This window comes from Gobio gobio (assembly GCF_949357685.1).
Source record: "Gobio gobio genome assembly, chromosome: 11".
Taxonomy (NCBI): domain Eukaryota; kingdom Metazoa; phylum Chordata; class Actinopteri; order Cypriniformes; family Gobionidae; genus Gobio; species Gobio gobio.
In genome coordinates this window covers 4,169,485-4,175,513 of record NC_137104.1, presented here as the reverse complement: position 1 = coordinate 4,175,513, position 6,029 = coordinate 4,169,485, and the positions used below count along the sequence as shown (strand labels likewise).

Here is a 6,029-nt window from a genome sequence, read left to right as displayed (position 1 = left end):
AGCTTGTTTTAAGCAAATTTCATATTTTCAGAGCCACTGCTACTATACTATTTTTTTCAAACTAAAACGGAATTAATTGAATATATTTGATACTATTTAAAATAATAACATTCTGGCCATCAATTCCATAGACATTATTGGCTTTTTCCCTATGCCGTCCGCCATATTGGAACGGTCAAAACACCGATCCTTGAACACTCGAGAGCAAATTAACTGCGTCTGCAACCGTTGTTGTTAGTGTATATGTATGAATATCTATATCTGCAATAATAGTCATAGGCAGATGATTTGGCTTAACTAACACAGTACAACAAGACGAAGGCGTCAGATAACACGACATTTAAAAGTTAGCATAGTTTACTAACCTGTAATATTGAGTTAATACATATACATACACAAACCAACACATTCTCACCTGTGAAAGTTATCCCACTTCTTTGAGGATTTAAATATCGGTGGTTTCACGACCAGAAGCTACGCAATGTGGCATTGTTGATTCTTAACCCTCTGGTGCTCTTCAGTCATTTCTGACCGGAACATTTTCTGTTTTGAAATGTTAAAAATCACAGCTTCATCGGAATGATATGAAACTTTGTGACTATTCTTGTATTAGGTATGCAAACACACACAAAAATTGGGGTCATGATTCGAGCATGATAATTGGTCGGGGAAAAACGTTCATTGTCTTCGGTCATAAATTACCGTCCATAGGAAATGAATGGGAAATCGGCAAAAACACAACAATTCTCAGAGTGTTTGTTTGTACAATCTACAAATCGGCCACGATGCTGAAAAATGTACACTGCAGTAAAGGGGTGACACTCTAAAACATCAAGAGTTCGATATTGACACATCCACTCACACACACACACACACACACACACACACACACACACACACACACACACACACACACACACCTATGAAACACTGAACCTATGAACCATAATTTTTAAAAATCACAGCTTCATCAGAATGATATGAAACTTTGTGACTTTTCTAGCATTAGGTGTGTAAACACACAAAAAAGTGAGGGCATGATTCGAGCATGCTAATTGGTCGTAAAAAAAATACTCCCACTTGTGCTCTTCGGTCAAAAATGACACTATAGGAAATGAATGGGAAATCTGCAAAAACACAAATTCACAGAAAAAAATCTATATTTCTAACAACAACAAAAAAATATCTAAAACTTTATAATAAATAGTCTTTGAGATTTTTTAAATATATATTAAAATCCATCAACAAAAAAAAAATCATTAAATGTGTTCAAAAGAGAATTAGTGAATTCTCAAGCCTCTCCATAGAGACCTCTAGTGGTTACACACATGGTTGCATGATTTATTAAATAATTCCAAAAGAGGCGCTAATATGCCTTCAAAAAAATGTATTTTGAAGGCCTAGGCCCGTATTCATAAAAAATCTTAATGCAAAGAATAGCTCCTAGTGACAAAATTCTAAGAAAATTCTTAGAAATGTGGGCGTGTACTCTTAAAATCAACAAAAAAATCCTAGTAAAGAAAAAAGTAATTCAGAAAGCATCTTAACCCTTAAAAGAGGTCTTAAGGTCAAATTTGTTAGGAGCACGGACGAGGACTTTTAAGAGGCTTAAGAGTTTCTTTAGCAGCGGAGAAAATGGCAGAAAGACGAAGAGGGAGAAGAAATGTGTTGCAGACAATGGAGGACAGTGACTTAAGACGCTATAGATTAGATCATGTTTGTTGCATTAAATCCAATTTTCAAACCACCAATCAAATAGACATGCCAGCAATCAGTGTAATTGGAAAGAGTGGAACAATGTTTATAGTTCTAAGCCAATCAAATACCTTATAGGAAATTAACAGCATGGTAAATAATAAAATGATTTATATACACATATATAATGTGTGTGTGTGTGTGTGTGTGTGTGTGTGTGTGTGTGTGTGTGTGTGTGTGTGTGTGTGTGTGTGTGTGTGTGTGTGTGTGTGTGTGTGTGTGTGTGTGTGTGTGTGTGTGTGAGTGAGAGAGAACGGTAAAATAGGAATTTGCGCTTGTAATTTCAAAGTGAAGGCTTAGAATAGACCCTATACTTAAAAGCGCTCCTTTTTTCCCCTTTTTGGACAACCAACCAATCACAGTCTTCAAAAGACTGTGTCATACGTAGCAACGGGGTCAGCCCCGCCTCTTCACTAAGATAAAAGTTTTTGTATTTTCCTTGCTCAGAGTTGCTCTCAGATCGGTCCCAAAAAGCTCTTAAGCTAAGACTCCTACATAAAAGTTTTCTGAGAGGACTCTTAGAATCTTTATGAATACGGGCCCTGGTCTCTATTTTAACCTGAAATACTGCAATAGTTAAAAAATAAATAAAATAAAATTACAAAAAAAAACTGTGTATACTTTTCAATGGCAAAAATAGACCATACTTATTGCATAAATATAAAAAATACCATCAAATCATCTCAAAATACAAAATTAAAAAATATTATTGAAGAAAAGTAAATTGCATTGGTTTCACTGGGGTGGAGGAAGTTTCATTTTTAGGTGAGTTTTATTTTTAACTTGATTTAATTGTTAAGCCCATTTCTCGCTCTAAACGTCACACGTTTGGTTACTGAGAACCCCTGAACGCTAAAAAAAAAATATTTTCTATCATTTCTGTCTCCTCTATATCTATATCGGTTCGACTCGAATATATATTTCTACATGCCAACAATTACGCAATGGGAAAGTCTCAGCATTTGCGTCCCATGTATAAAACAGTGCGAGGATGTGTCACGTGACTACTCGACCGGTGGGCGTGTCTAACTTCTCAACGGATTCAGAGCAGACGAGCATTACCGCAGCCAACGTCAACACAAACCAACAAACACGGACTATTTCTGCTAGAGTTTAATATACAAACGTCGTATTTTGCTGAGCGTCTTCTAATCTGAAGGGTAAGTCTGTGTGGTTTTCTGTCAGTGGGTTACATTTGATAATTTATACGTGAATCCCGTTGAATAATGCAGGTGGATGGACGGCGCTAGTGTTGTCATGTTGTTTCGTGCGCAAAATCACGGGTTATGTTTTCACGCAAAACACGCCGATTCAGAGATATTTCCATTCTATAATCTGCTATATTTGACAGTTGATATGTCACAACAAACGTGTTTGGTTCATATCATAACAATAACGAGATACACCGTCCGTTATACCAGAAAGATTAAGACAGCTTTATTGTTAGGTTAGCCTAGCCTAATCCGGGGTTAAATGAGCTAATGACACGATTTAATTATGTATGTTTTTTTTTAATGGATATATATTTGAATATGTTGCTGAATAGAGGAAAGTATGGTGTTTAAATGTTTACAAAAGTGTCCCATACGGCTAATTAAAATGGTTTACTTAAACCTCCAGAGTTTATGTGTGAAATCTTAAGTAATTGGAGCCCATGTGTATCTTTTTATGTTTATAAAACCTTTGTCTTGTCTAATGATAGTAGTCATAATGGAGTGGGAAGGTCTGCTGATGATCACATAATCTGTGTGGCAAGCCGCTTTAACATTTATTCCTTAATAGTTTTCAGTTACGGTTACTTTTTTAATTACTACGTAATCCAATAGTCGATCATTATAATATTCTGGTTAACTATTAGGGCTGGGTATTGACACATATTACAATTCGATTTCGATTCTATATAGATTATTTTGGTACAATATATGGCAAAGTTTCTCAAGGAAAACAAATCTCTGATCTAATGCTGTAAACTATGGGAGTCAGTTGTATCCGACTATAATATTGAAGGTAAAAATTAACTCATTTGTATACAAACACTTAAATTACACTCAATTATGTTTTTTTGTAATAGTTATAATATTAACTGTACAATTACATAATCATATTTCTACTCCATTTTGTTTTTTAAACTGCTGTATGTAAGCTATTGCAACACAATTAGTTAGCAAATATTTGTGAGATAATTGTAAAGGTAATCGATCAACGTTTATATATGAGATATATAATATATATATATATCTCTTCAGAAGAAAGTTTTAATAGCCTAGACTTTCAATAGATGGACATTTTTTTTAAAAATTATATTAAAAGTATCTATTTGACAGTTTAAGCAGCGTTTTTTCCCCCCTGTGGTATCGAAAATGGTATCGAATGTCGGTACTTTTTTAGGTATCGTATCGAAGTTAGAAATTCCAGTATCGTGACAACACTACTCCGGAGTATAAGTCGCATCAATCAAAAAATGCGTCATGAAGAGGAAAAAAAACATTGACTTTCTTTGTTTGTGTAAATCCATTTGGGGTTCAGAGTATTTATTTTTCCCACATTAATTGCACACATGTCTAGTACAATTATGTGGTTTTGTTTCATTAATACAGTGTATACTTTTTTCTTGCTTTACCCCGAAAGAATGGAAGTGACATTCAATTATTAAAGTGCAATATTCGAAAGATCGGAGGCAACACGCCGGAGACGGGTTTATAAATTAGCAAAAATAAATTAGCAGTTAAACACAGGCCATGGTTTCATGCCGAATGAGACAGGTAGGCTGAGCCCAATTTAAGATTTGTCTGTTTTTTTATTCTGTTTAGCGATTTGGTCACCCGATTTTCTGTGAATTTTAACAATAGGCCTAGTCCATTTTATCCCAATGGACATGGACATCTCGTTTCTTTTCCCAAATCTTCACATTTTCAAAAAACACTGTGGGACAAATACCTTTTTACTTCAAAGTTTATTTAACACAGTTTGTTTTTGTTATTAAACTTGGTAAGGCGCGTCAAGTTTATTTGAATAGCGAATTTCACACAAACACCTAGGCATTTTACTTTCGTTTTCTCTGGCAGTGAATAATCAAACATTGCCTAAATGTCTTGACCCTGTGGAAGATAAAATCCGCTCTTCAGACCTTTTACAACAAGTGTTGCTTTGCAACATCAGGAGAAAACATGAAGACGTGTGTATTCAAAGCGGAGAGCGGTATATGACGCATCTTTGCGGGGAAATAGTATGAAACAAATATATTTTTAACTAATATTTAATTTTCTTATATTCTTCATCTCAATCGTTTTGACATTGACAAGCGCCGTTAGACCTGAGGCAGATCAGCAGGCTAAAAATGTAGCTTTGAAATCTTTTTGTCATCCTAACATACAATTTGGCCATTCCTCTCAATGTCTATGGTGTTTACGGCCCTGATTCTAACGAAATACATGAAAGTAAGTAGGGATCGACCGATATGGATTTTTTTTAGTGCCGATACCGATTTTTTTTTCATCGGCCTTAGCCGATGAGCGATACGGACTGTCGATTTTCTTGAGCCGATATTTGGAGCTGAAACTGCTTTTGCTCCCACAATTTACAACATAAAAATGACAATGATCATGATGATTACAATTTAAAATTTACAATTTATTGAACTAAAAAAAATTTATATTTAACAAATAGTAAAAACAGGTGAGGTAGAACAAGAAAAAAAAGAGTTCAGTGGTGAAAATAAATTCTGAAAATAAATATTTAAGCATAAATAAAATAATTGCACTATTGCACAGTATCAACAAGCAAGCAGCATAATAAAGTGCACACTGACTCTACTATACTTCATTTTAAAACTATTTACAACCTAGTCATTTAATGGTCACACTCTAAAAAATGCTGGGTTAAAAATAACCCAAGTTAGGTTGAATATGGAGTAACCCAGCAATTGGGTTGTTTTGACCCAGCGGTTGGGTTAAATGTTTGCTTAAAACAACCCAATTGCTGGGTTAAAACAACCCAATTGATGGGTTAGTCCATTTTCAACCCAACTTGGGTTATTTTTAACCCATCATTTTTTAGAGTGTAGGTGCACTTCACTTAATCTCTTGTGGAGCAACACCAGCGGTAATTCAGGAAAAAATCTCCCAATGCTCCACGTGAAACTTCAGTCTTTCGACCTTTTACCATCGTGTCAATTCTCAATTGATTTTGATTAATATGCGCGAGAGAGAGCAAGACAGTTTGAAGACGGTGAGACGCAAATATCGGCCCGATATATCGGCCGGCCAATATATCGG

The 6,029-nt window shown here is 35.0% G+C and overlaps 2 protein-coding genes across 4 annotated transcripts in view; both read left to right on the top strand.

Moving 5' to 3' along the window:
- Positions 1-6,029, top strand: part of vps28 (VPS28 subunit of ESCRT-I) — a 968,134-nt gene that overhangs the window by 40,526 nt on the left and 921,579 nt on the right. The gene's annotated exons all lie outside the window — the stretch shown is intronic.
- grinaa (glutamate receptor, ionotropic, N-methyl D-aspartate-associated protein 1a (glutamate binding)) overlaps positions 2,777-6,029 on the top strand; it is a 50,936-nt gene continuing 47,683 nt past the window's right edge. The window contains exon 1 of one of the 3 annotated variants that reach the window (XM_079829433.1): positions 2,777-2,915. The gene's annotated coding sequence lies outside the window, so the exon portion shown is untranslated. The remainder of the gene's footprint in view (positions 2,916-6,029) is intronic. The other 2 variants (XR_013817509.1, XM_079829432.1) reach the window with 2 other exon arrangements.